The sequence below is a fragment of the Perca fluviatilis genome, chromosome 4, assembly GCF_010015445.1.
Source record: "Perca fluviatilis chromosome 4, GENO_Pfluv_1.0, whole genome shotgun sequence".
In the NCBI taxonomy this organism is placed as follows: Eukaryota; Metazoa; Chordata; class Actinopteri; order Perciformes; family Percidae; genus Perca; species Perca fluviatilis.
The window spans coordinates 2083848-2096731 of NC_053115.1; positions in this window are offsets into that span (position 1 = coordinate 2083848).

The following is a 12884-nucleotide window of genomic DNA, read 5'->3' on the forward strand; positions in this document are numbered from 1 at the left end:
AGAGGAGGAGAGCTGGCTGGCTATACAGAGAAGCAGAAACAACATCATGACAGGGAAGAAGCCGAGTGAGGAAAAGATGGAAGGAGAGAGTAGTTGACGATGTGGTACGGAGTAGGCAAATTAACAGGGACTCTCAGGAAGGGAGGGAGGCTGTGTGTGTGTGTCATGTCATAACGATAACAAGCAGTTTGGCTGTAACATTAAAGTTAGTGGTTGTCAAGTAACCTAACTGCTTAAGCTTACATTGAAAATGCTAGCGGTTAGCCTGTTGGGTAGCTGAAAAGTCTGTATGATCTATAAAATCAGTGGTGATAAGAATCAGTATTCCTTGAATGGCTTAATTAGCTTCTCTTGTATTGGTGCTCTTTTCCAGGGCATATACTACTCTCAGCTTTATTGTAGCTTTTGGGAAGGGTTATAGTTATGGTTATAGTATTTAGCAGACACTTGTGTCCAAAGCGACAAAATATGAATCTTACAATAGTTAAAATTAACAGTAAACTGTTTTTAAAGTTGCTAAGCCAATATTAAGCATACTAGTAATAACAATAATAGCAATACAATATCAAATATCAATAATAAAAAATAATAAATATACCATAAATATACAAATCATAACTCTAAGAATGAATTAATTATTTAAGTGTAAGAGCAACAGATAAGTCTTGAGATCCCTCTTGAAGGATCCAAAACGATCACATGAACGCTGAACACTAGACAACTCATATCATAGAATGCACGCATATTTTAAGAGGACTGTCTGCAGGGAATGTGTCTGACCAATCACGGTGGGTGTGGGCCGCCTGGCCCAAAAATGCCAGGGCCAATTTTTTGTCCCAGTCCAGCCCTGCTCCCATCCCTCAATAGTAGAAGGCAGAGGTATAATCACATTGTCCCGTTTGAGGTGTAACAGGCTGTGTTCCCACATGTTTTATTTCCCAAATGCTGAAAGACAATTAGCGTAGCGCAATGACTGTTTATGACCATTACCATGACAATCGCCGGCTCCGGATGCCGTGCCCATAATTCACGCAAGATATCATGGGAGCTAGGAATAGATAGAAAATGGTAATTTGTAATTTGCACAGCTCTTTGAGTAGCCTAGATGTTAAATGTACTTTTGTCTTCTAACTGTTTTAACCCTGTGTTTGTTTTGTGTCTCTGTTGCTAATCTATCTATCTATCTATCTATCTATCTATCTATCTACTGTATCTATCATGTCTAATAATCAAAATCCTTATGGAGAAAATGAACATGTGTCACTATGTGTTTTTTCTTCTAAGCAGACCAAATATAGCCTACATCTAATTAAAATTGTACAAGGTTTTCCAAATTTTGCATTAAAATCTACCACTCAGATAGAAGCACGTACTATCCGACTGACCTGTTTGTGAGCTCCACAGCCCATCTTATCATCACAGTTATGTAAAATGCGTTATGAGATGAGATTTATGCTTTGGCTTTTAAACAAGCATTCAGGTGGATTACATAGTTTATCTCACCGAGCTGCAGCAAAGCCCTCCCTGGTTTGCTCATAACAGATTATTATTGCAGGAATCCAGGTATGAGAAACACGGTCCAGCTCTGCTTTGATATTCTGATTTCAACAAATGTTTAAACTATCAGCCACAACAATTCCAGGTCTGCTCCGGCAATTTAGTAGGCTAATAAAGTTGGTTTTCTTTAAAGAGACGGGTAAACATAAAGACAACGGTTGTCAAATTAAAGCAGCAGAGGCCGAGATATTATAGCCGCTACTGATCCTGCACCTCCCATAGTGCAACTCGGCAGCGTCTTTCCTTAGATGCTCGATTGTGTTTTAAGCCCCCAACGTCTCCTTCCAGGTACTGTTTAGTGTACTGTAAGTGTTAAGTGTATTATTTACATTGCATCACATTTAAGTCGTCACAAAAATGCAAATGGAAAATTTTTCTGTGCTACCTACATTGCCATCTTGAGTTCAGCTTGCTTCACGTTTTCTGCCTCTGTCTGTTCCTTCATGATGAAGGATGAAATCGCCTATGTGCTGTTATGTGCTTCTTCTGCGCGATGGTGCCGCTGTGTTTAAATGTGCTGCTGGGTAATGTCATTTTTCCTGCCATGTACTACATTAAAATCAATGCAACACACCTTACGAAAAGAGAGGAGGTTGTCGATATGACTAGGTAAGATGCATGTAAATTGTTGCGCCCAGCACTGTTAAAATTTACAGCTATATAGACCTTTTTCACGGCAGACATGTTGACATGTCATAGTAGGAAAAGCACAGGTGTATTCAAACCCATTACTGATGGCTGCATTCCACTTAGGAGAGACCCTGGTATTAAACCATTACTGATGGCTGCATTCCACTTAGGAGAGGCCCTGGTATTAAACCATTAATGATGGCTGCATTCCACTTAGGAGAGGTCCTGGTATTAAACCATTACTGATGGCTACATTCCACTTAGGAGAGACCCTGGTATTAAACCATTACTGATGGCTGCATTCCACTTAGGAGAGGCCCTGGTATTAAACCATTAATGGTGGCTGCATTCCACTTAGGAGAGGTCCTGGTATTAAACCATTACTGATGGCTGCATTCCACTTAGGAGAGGCCCTGGTATTAAACCATTAATGGTGGCTGCATTCCACTAAGGAGAGACCCTGGTATTAAACCATGAATGATGGCTGCATTCCACTAAGGAGAGGTCCTGGTATTAAACCATTACTGATGGCTGCATTCCACTTAGGAGAGGTCCTGGTATTGTGCATGCTGACTCACTGAAATATCTTACTGGGACACTTGATGGAACTAAGCCATCGTTAAGGTTATCAATTTCAGCTGTGCTTTTGCTTACTATGACAAGTCAACATGTCTGCTGTGAAGAAGGTCCATTTCCATTTTTTTGCGGGAACACCGCCTTCACCTGCCATTTTTATCGGCTCGCTTTCGGGTCTGAACTTTCCGCAAAGCTTGTGCAGAGATCAACTGGGCAACTGGGTTATAGGTTGCCAGGTTGAGGTTCATAGGTTACCAGGTTGAGGGTTAGAGGTTGCCAGGTTGAGGTGACTAACAGGTTGAACATTGTATATGGTGGATTGTGTGAATAAGATGTGTTTCATACCAGATCTGGCAACTGGTCAACATTAGACTAACATATTGGTCTGATTATTTATAAAGGAGTTTGGGCCGTGCACATTACGGGAGTTTCCGGGAGAAATACCAAACTGGGAGGAGTCTGGGAGATAAGGCTAAAAAACGGGAGAAACCCGGGAAAAACGGGAGTGTTGGCAGGTATGCCCTAACTCTAACCTTAACCATTATTTATTCTATGATGTATTTTAAATTATTTATGGTTATTTATTGTGTGGCACTTTTTACCTTTTAAAGCACTTTTAAACATAGCACTTATTACAAATTTTTAATGGTATGTGTATATATTTTTTTAACTTCAAGGGCAAGTAATTCAGACAGTATTTATGCCCCCTTTAAAAAAATTAAATTTTTGAGTTTAAATAAGATGTTTTTAATATTGGGATAGAATTTATTTTGTATTGGGACGCCAGGCTATTTATTTATTTACATAACTATATATATATATATATTTATATATATTTTATTTATTTTGTGTATTTATTTTTTTATGTCTCTAGGAGACACACCAGGGTAGTTGTGGAGGTGATCTTATTTAAAGTTTTAAATCTCCCGCTGTCCGTCCTGTCCAGTGGTTCTTTTAACCTGCTTTTAATATCTGGCCGTCTTTTAAACAACCTTTTTTATTTTTTCCTTCTCCTTCCAGGCAGCGCTGCCTGGAAGGAGACATTGGGTAAACGTCTATGTCTTTTAAACACGCTGCCACGCAAACGCTGTTAAAACTTTAGGATTTAGGACTAGGATTTTCTCGTTTTTACAGTAATAGGCTGCAATCTGAAAAGAATAAACTGGCAGTTAAACCGGTCTTTATGAAAGTAAGTATCTGACAGAAGTGCTGACAAAGTAGAAACAAAGATTGTTGGAAATGTATAATTTGAAACATGATTTATGATGTGCATTTACCATCTGTGATTAACTGTGCTGTCAAGCAAAAATGCATTCCTGTAAATGCGAGAAATAATAAAAGAGGTGAGACAAGATGTTACGATGTTTTCAAGAGGTTTTGATTCATGGAGGACATTAAAAACTTCACCAAATAGTTTCCTATTACGGTCAGCGATGACGAAAGTCGGTCACAAGTTCCAACCTTTTATTTTGATTATTTACATGTGTTGTGAAGGCCTCTGGCACCCTCTCAGTGCAGACAGAGGAGTCAGCATCATCACCTTCATTGCACAGTATGCACATGTCAATTATAATAACAGCAAAGCCTATACAACATCAGCATGTACAAATCAGACATGAACAATAAGAGAAAAATAGGGAAGAGGTGGAGAGAAGGGAGGAGGGAGAAGAAACAGGAGGAGTAGAGGAAGAGAAGTAAGAATGGAGGAGAAAGAAATCTTACATCATCCTCTGAAGCTAAACAAGAGCTCAGATTGGTTAAAAAAAAAGAGGCAAATTCCCCTGAGCTTCTTATTCAGTGAATATTAAAGTCAAAGAGAAAAATCAGGAATCAAATCTAATCACTTGCCATTTCTTGGTCGATCTATTGAACACTTTTGACTTAATATTATAAGTATGAAGCTCACCTTTACATGAACCGATGTCTAAAAAAATGTGTAAACCACCCATTTTGAATGTTATCGCGCCATTACAGTAAATGGGCGTTATCAGTGGTTATCAGCGTCATAGATATGGGTTTGAACTACACCTACTAGCAGGTTCAGAAGTCCGTTGTCACCTATTCATATAGTAACGGTCACCGTTAGCCTGGTCAGGTCACAATTCTTTTTTTTTAAGATAATTTTTTGGGCATTCTTAGGCCTCCATTGACAGGACAGCTGAAGAGATGAAAGGGGAGAGAGAGGGGAACAACATGCAGCAAAGGGCCACAGGTCAAGGAGTAAACCTTGACCACAGATGTAAATTAGCTGTATAGCTAACTCTGGTACAGGGCTTGAACTGTGCATGGTTCCTGACAAATAAACAAATAAAATAAATATATAGGTTCGCCCTCTTTGTACTTCCGTCCTAACTTTCAACTTTTGGGCTTTTTTTGTACCTGGATATATGATCTGTTGTGTCTAAATATGAATGTGGATAACGTTAGTGACAGTGAGATGCTTGCTACAGTTACATTTCTAGTGATGAATTGGTGAAGACACGTTTTATTTCTCTGATTTACTGCTCTGTTCTAACGCCGCTCGGCGCTCTCTGTCTTCAGTCACATGTAACGTTACCGTGCTTTCGGAGCGGTCGTTGAGGTCGTTGAGGCTCTGTCTAAAACTCTGCTGTTTGTAACATAAAAATAAAATGGATCATTAAATTTCTATAGTTTGTAGCTGACTTGACCAGCTGACTTCTCTATTGGCTGTTGAAACAGGTACGTCTCTTACGGTCTAAAACCAGCCTCCGTGACTCGACCTGCTGAGTCGCAGCGACACCATCAGCTGGTTTGAGTCGAGCTGAGACGGTCTGGCTCAGACCGCTGTAACCTTTTCCTGCAACGCTCTAAAACGGTTTCTTCTCGCCGCAAATCTTTGGTCTGAACTGGGCTTTAGACACTTAACTTACGGAGCCTTTGTAACTTAAAAAAACTCAAAATGAACATTTAATATCACATGGGACACGAACCCAGCTCTCCCAGGTGAAAGTCCTGTGTTTGTTTGAGCCAACACTACCCCAACCTTCATCATTATGAGGACTTTCTATCTTTTAATACTCCCTACCATTGTTGGTCTTACTTAGTCTATCATCTTACAGCGCCGTGAGTGTATACAGACACAGATGGGAGTTCCACCGAACAAATGGAGTAATAATAATAATAATAATAACTTGTATGTACTGTATTAGAGCATTTCATGAAACCCAAGAACACTTTCCAGAATTTTTCCAGGGGAAACAGAGCTATGGGGGTTGTAGGCCTTGGTGAACAGGTGTCCAGGGATGTAGCATTGTGGAGGGGGTTTCAGAGGGATGGGGCTGCAGCCCTAAAGGCTCTGCCTCCAAAGGTACAGAGTCTGGTGTGGGGAACGGAGAACAGGCCAGCGTCTGAGGACCGAAGGTTTCACGGTGGAGGTGTATGGATGGAGGAGGTCTGAGAGGTACTGTAGGGCCAGGGGCATGGAGGGATTTGTAGGTGAGAAGGAGGATTTTATATTTGAAGCAGGAACTTGATTGGTAGCCAGTGAAGGTGGACGAGGGTTGGGGGTGATCTGCTGCAAGGTCTTGTTTTGGGTGAGGACCTTGGCGGCAGGGTTTTGGACGTACTGGAGCCTGTCTAGGGTTTTGCTGGGGACACCAGACAGGACTCCATTGTAAGGACCTAGCGCCTCATACCTATGGTAGTGATAACAACTGATAACACCCATTTGATTGGCTGACAACGTTTGAAGCGGGTGTAAACACCTGCTGTGATGGCTGATTGTTCATGGGATTATAACAAGTATATACAAGGATGTGGAATTTACAAAATAGCCTATGTAAAGGTGAACTTCAATCAGATCCCATTTTTGATTCTAACTTGTTTTCACTCTCATATCAGGACAACTAGCATGCAGCTACTCGCTGGCTCCTACTAACTTCTTCTGGAACTCTTACATTTGTAGGAACACTAACAATTATTTGGTTTTTATATGTTTACTTTCTTGCTTTTGAGAACATTTCTGTAAATCACTTTGACTTAGTTGTGAGCACATGAACTGTCATGATCAAACTTAAGTCAATGGGCTTCCCATTCTGTCACAAAGGAAAGGGTAGAACGGGAAAAATAGGACAAGTAGACAAGAGAAGAACAAGAGGATAGTACACACAACATTGATCAAGACCTACAGTATGTAAATCCCTTCTGATGTTACTCATTACAATTAGAGAGGTTCAGGAAGAGGAAAAACAAGAGGGGAGGAGAGGAATAAAAGAAAAGAATCAAAGAAAAGAAAGAACATAGAAGGAAGACAGGAAAGGGGAGAAATTTGGAAATAAAGAAAGACATCAGAAAGAAAGGGAGGAAAGAGACAGATGAAATACAAGTGAAAGATGAAATGGAACAAGGAAGAAGCTGGGATGAAAGGGAAACGCAATAAAGAATAAATGGAAGGAAAGAAGAGACAGGGAAAGAAGGATGAAAAGAGAAGATGAAAGGTAGTACAGGTAATAAAAAGGGATGAACTACCAATAAAGCAAAGGTGTCAGAAAGGGAAGGAGGCGGTAAGTATGCTTGAAGAAGAGAAGAGAAAGGAGGGAAGGATGAACTGGGGAGAGGAAGTAAAGTAACGAAGGTAAGATTAGAAGGGAACAAGGAAAAGCAGAGAGAGAGAGAGAGAGAGAGAGAGAGAGAGAGAGAGAGAGAAGGGTGTTTTCAGGGACAGATTCACATTATGAACAGTAGCAAACCTTCCATCTGTTTTTAACTGAGCATACAACACAGTGACTTTAACTTTAACACTTCCAACATGGCCTTTACTGCCTGCTAATAGTCAAATAATTCACCCGACACCTTTTCATTACTTGACAGGCACTACTGCAAGTGCAGCGAGTGGTGGTAGTTGCCGAACAGCAAACTTAATTACACAAAAAAAGATCAATTTGACATTTTCAGAATATCAATATTTGCAGGTTGTTTGCCTTCTGGGTTTGATTTTCAAACCAGCACGCTCATCAGTGTAATAATGAGCGTGTTTCAGCATCATCAAAGAAGGCTCCGGAAAAAGTTTGTAGGTTAAAGCTTAAATCAGGATCAACAATAGGCAACACATTCTCACTCCCATCTGGTAAAACACGGACCCTTGGTCAGGTGACCTTTGTCGTTGTTATTGACGCTAAAAGTCGCGCTTTATCTAAACGTGCTTGAAGGTACTTTATTGTCACATACACATACATGTAGCGAAATTCATTCTCTGCATTTAACCCCTCCCTCAAGGGAGCAGTGGGCAGCCAATCACAGCACCCAGGAACCAACTCCAGATCTGAGCCAGTGCCTTGCTCAAGGGCAAGTCCTGTGTCTGACCCATCTACCCCCCCAACCAACCTCCCTACGAGGTATTCCCCCTAACATACTACTCTCTAAAGCCTGTGGAGCTGCTGCTCTCCCCGGTACCTTCTACTAACACACTGAAGGGGGATTTTTTCGTGGCTTCAGATGCTGACAGCCACTGTCCAAAACATCCGTATTTTACGAGTTCAGAGTGAGAACGGGCTGCATTAGGTCTACCATGTCAACAATGATGCTCACGCTCAACATTTATGGAACTTTGATCCAAAAAAAAGAAGAGAAAAAAGAGATACTCTAATTGATCACTCATTTTCAAGTCTCTTTGATGCTGACTTTTATACTTAAATGAACTGAAACCAGTGAAAGACGGTAATGTAAAGTCTGAAATGTAAAAACAATTACAAGCCATTACACACCGGGGATGGTTTTTTTCGTGTGATTAATTTGCACGTCATTATAAGTTTTCGAACCCCTGTACTCTTACACAGAAGGCGAGTATTATGCGGTGATAAAGCGACCTGATTTCTCTTTGAAACAAGGTCAATTTTTCTGAGCTTTCGTGACGCGAATAAAGACATCAACCAATGTCACTACCCAATGTGAGTCGAGTGCAGATGTGAGTCACGCATGCTCAGATTTAAACGGTTTACGGCATAACGTGTCATACTGAAATTTGTGAAATCCATAAAATAATAAACTTTTCTCATTACAAACAATAACAAAAAAGTTGTAGCTATCTATGATTATTTAAGTAAAACTTCCATTTAGGTCCATTTTTATTGTATTGACATTACAGAAGTCAAGTCTCTCGTTAGCAGGTTCTTGTAGACTACTTCAGACATTACAGAAGTCTCTCGTTAGCAGGTTATTGGAGGCTACTTCAGAACTTACAGAAGTCTCTCATTAGCAGGTTATTGGAGGCTACTTCAGACATTACAGAAGTCTCATTAGCAGGTTATTGGAGGCTACTTCAGAACTTACGGAAGTCTCTCATTAGCAGGTTATTGGAGGCTACTTATCGCAAAGTGACGCATGCACAACTCACATCTGCACTCGACTCACATCGGGCAGTGACACCCATCACATTGTGATGTTTACCTATGAGGATCATAATACAACAACAGAAGCTGCTGTCCGAACCACAGGCTGTAAAGACGGCAAACTTTATTACTCCTTTCAACCTTGACAAAGGCAGCGTTTGCCAGAGACAAGCCGGACTCTACGTAGCTAGTCTTGCACTGCCAGACCTTCCTGCACAGCGCTGCGGAGGAGGATCTGGCTAGTCCACACAGCATTCTAGGATGGGAGAAAAACATGCTCTGGTTTATTGGCATTTCACAATGGTCTTGGCGGCACTAAGCGCCAGACGGTGCAGCAAAATAGCCTCGATAAACAACGTGTTTTGGTGGAACGTGTAGGTTCAAAGGCAGTTTCAGTCGTGCAACAGAAAACTCAGATTGGACAGATAGCTGTCTGGATTTACCCTGCAGAGATCTGAGGAGCAGTTAACCATAGTCCTCACAAATCCACCGGAGGTTAGAACGCCAACACAAAGACAGAGGAAGGGGACGGACATCTGGCTGAAATGAGTGACATCTGGCAGAATTTCCGGCGGCACCTGAACAACCCCGGAAATGAAACGTCATCGATATAGACTATGCCGGAGCTAATCCCTGTTACTCCACTTAGCAGCCGTGGAAACAAGACAGGACACCTCCATTGGTCTCGAGGAGCTCAAACTGCAGACTCTAGCTACTGTACATTCACTCGATATCTCCATCGCTAAACTTTAACTCTCAACATGGCATCATGATTTCGCGTAAACATACACAGCACTTTCCTAAAGTCAAGTGGCGTGTTATCTGTACGCATTTTGAGCTATCAGCGTGGATGTTTACGCTGTATACAGCGGACGGCAGTCTGCAACGTCACAATGTAAACAAACACGCCACTTTCTAAAGCCACGTGACGTGTTATCGCGAGGCTACGGTTGGGTTTAGGAAACGAGACACGCGGGACCTGATCCCCGGTCTCCTGGGTGAAAGTCCTGTTGTTTGACCCATCCTCCCCCCCGACCAACCTCCCTATGCAGATTTTCCCACTTTCATACTACTTGCTACAGCATCAATTCACACGCAATCGCAAGGTAATGTAAGTCAATGAAGGCCAAACGGCGTTGATAAACACGCTAAAAAGGTAGTATGCGTCTTGATAATGCGCCAATAATGGCATACGAATTGGTGTGACATACACTCACCTTAAAGATTATTAGGAACACCCTACTAATACCGTGTTTGACCCCCTTTCTCCTTCAGAACTGCCTTAATTCTTCGTGGCATTGATTCAACAAGGTGCTGGAAGCATTCTTTAGAAATGTTGGCCCATATTGAGAGGATAGCATCTTGCAGTTGATGGAGATTTGTGGGATGCACATCCAGGCCACGAAGCTCCCGTTCCACCACATCCCAAAGATGTTCTATTGGGTTGAGATCTGGTGACTGTGGGGGACATTTTAGTACATTGAACTCATTGTCATGTTCAAAAAACCATTTTGAAATGATTGGAGCTTTGTGACATGGTGCATTATCCTGCTGGAAGTAGCCATCAGAGGATGGGTACATGGTGGTCATAAAGGGATGGACATGGTCAGAAACAATGCTCAGGTAGGCTGTGGCATTTAAAAGATGCCCAATTGGTATTAAAGATGCAGTAGGTAAGTCTTATAAAACTAACTTTCTTTCATATTTGCTGAAACTGACCCTATGTTCCAGTAGAACTACATGAACTACAGCCTGTAGTGCCATTGGCAAAATTCCACCGCTCCCGGTCGATTTTCTCCAATCAGGGCCACGGGGGGGGTCTATCTGCCTGTCAATCACTGCTCAGGCACACGCATATATAGCGTTCTCCCCTCCCCCCTCCCCGCGCACGATCTGCAGAAAAGTTTTCCAAAACTCCGTGAATATTGGAGAGGCTTTTCAGAGGTGGCGTGGCTGCAGGATTTTAAAGATCTGAAGAACGATGCAGACGTAGCCACATTTCCTCTCAACATAATTACCATGAATGATTTATCTTTCACTTGGTTATTAGTAGTCAAAAGTCCACAAAGCTACGTTGGTGAGGATGATAGTAACGTTAGCACAGTGGTCGGTCTGATGTGATGCTGAAATGGCTAACGGTAGCCTGCTAGTTAGCATAGTTTTACTGTTGGTGAGTAAAGTTAACGTTGTGTTAGTGTTTAGTTATTGAAAATGTTGTCTATCTGACATGCTGGCAGTTCTGTCAAACTCCGTTGTGTGGGAGGGGCTTAGGAGACGGTTTGGGCTGTAGCAGAAAGGGGGGAGGGACTGAGAAGTTGTCGATGTTCAAATTTGTTGGCAAAGTCCTGGATCTTCACAATCTTACCTACTGCAGCTTTAAGGGGCTTAAAGTGTGCCAAGAAAACATCCCCCACACCATTACACCACCACCACCAGCCTGCCCAGTGGTAACAAGGCATGACATGATCCATGTTCTCATTCTGTTTACGCCAAATTCTGACTCTACCATCTGAATGTCTCAACAGAAATCGAGACTCATCAGACCAGGCAACATTTTTACAGTCTTCAACTGTACAATTTTAGTGAGCTTGTGCAAATTGTAGCCTCATTTTCCTATTTTTAGTGGAGATGAGTGGTACCTGGTGGGGTCTTCTGCTGGTGTAGCCCATCCTCCTAAAGGTTGTGCGTGTTGTGGCTTCACAAATGTTTTGTTGCGTACCTCGGTTGTAACGAGTGGTTATTTGAGTCAAAGTTGATCTTCTATCAGCTGGAATCAGTCGGCCCATTCTCCTCTGACCTCTAGCATCAACAAGGCATTTTGGCCCCCCAGGACTGCCGCATACTGGATGTTTTTCCTTTTTCAGACCATTCTTTGTAAACCCTAGAAATGGTTGAGTGTGAAAATCCCAGTAACTGAGCAGATTGAGAAATACTCAAACCAGCCCGTCTGGCACCAACAACCATGCCATGCTCAAAGTTGTTTAGATCACCTTTCTTTACCATTCTGACATTAAGTTTGGAGTTCAGGAGATTGTCTAGACCTGGACCACATCCCTAAATGCATTGAAGCAGCTGCCAAGTGATAGGTTGATTAGATAATTGCATTAACAAGAAATCTTACAGGTGTTCCTAATAATCTTTAAGGTGAGTGTACATACGCCACTTCATGACATCAGTCTGTAACTCTTCCCTGCTCTAATCGCTTTCTCTCCCTCTTCAGCAGTGTCTCCAGAAGGACCTCAAACTGCCCACCCACACGGTGGATGAACTGGCGCCAAAATCCAAAACCCTTGAAAACTGTCGCAAATTCGCATCGCTGCCGGTATGAATAGTTCTGATGCGAAATGTTCATCATTCAGTCATTATTTCACATTTTCGTGTCGTTTATTGGTCACGGCCCCCGTGTGTAACGGCCTAAAGTGGTCAGTGAGCAAATTTAATTTCACAACATTTTATATCAACAAGAACAATAATTATATTAGTAAAAATAAAATAACTATTGAGAAAATAATTATAATTATTATTATAATAATACAAATAAAAATAATACTAATGACAATAATAAAAATAATATAAATATAATAATAATAATAATAATATAAATATAATAAAAAAAAAATAATAATAATAACAGACATTGGCTTTTCATGAGGTTCTTTTGGCAGCAATTGATTAATATTCTTATTTGTGAACCAAACATATTTGGATGAGTTTTTCAGACAGACTCAGAGGTCATGAGGCTCAGCAGAGTGAAGTCATCATGTAAAACAACAT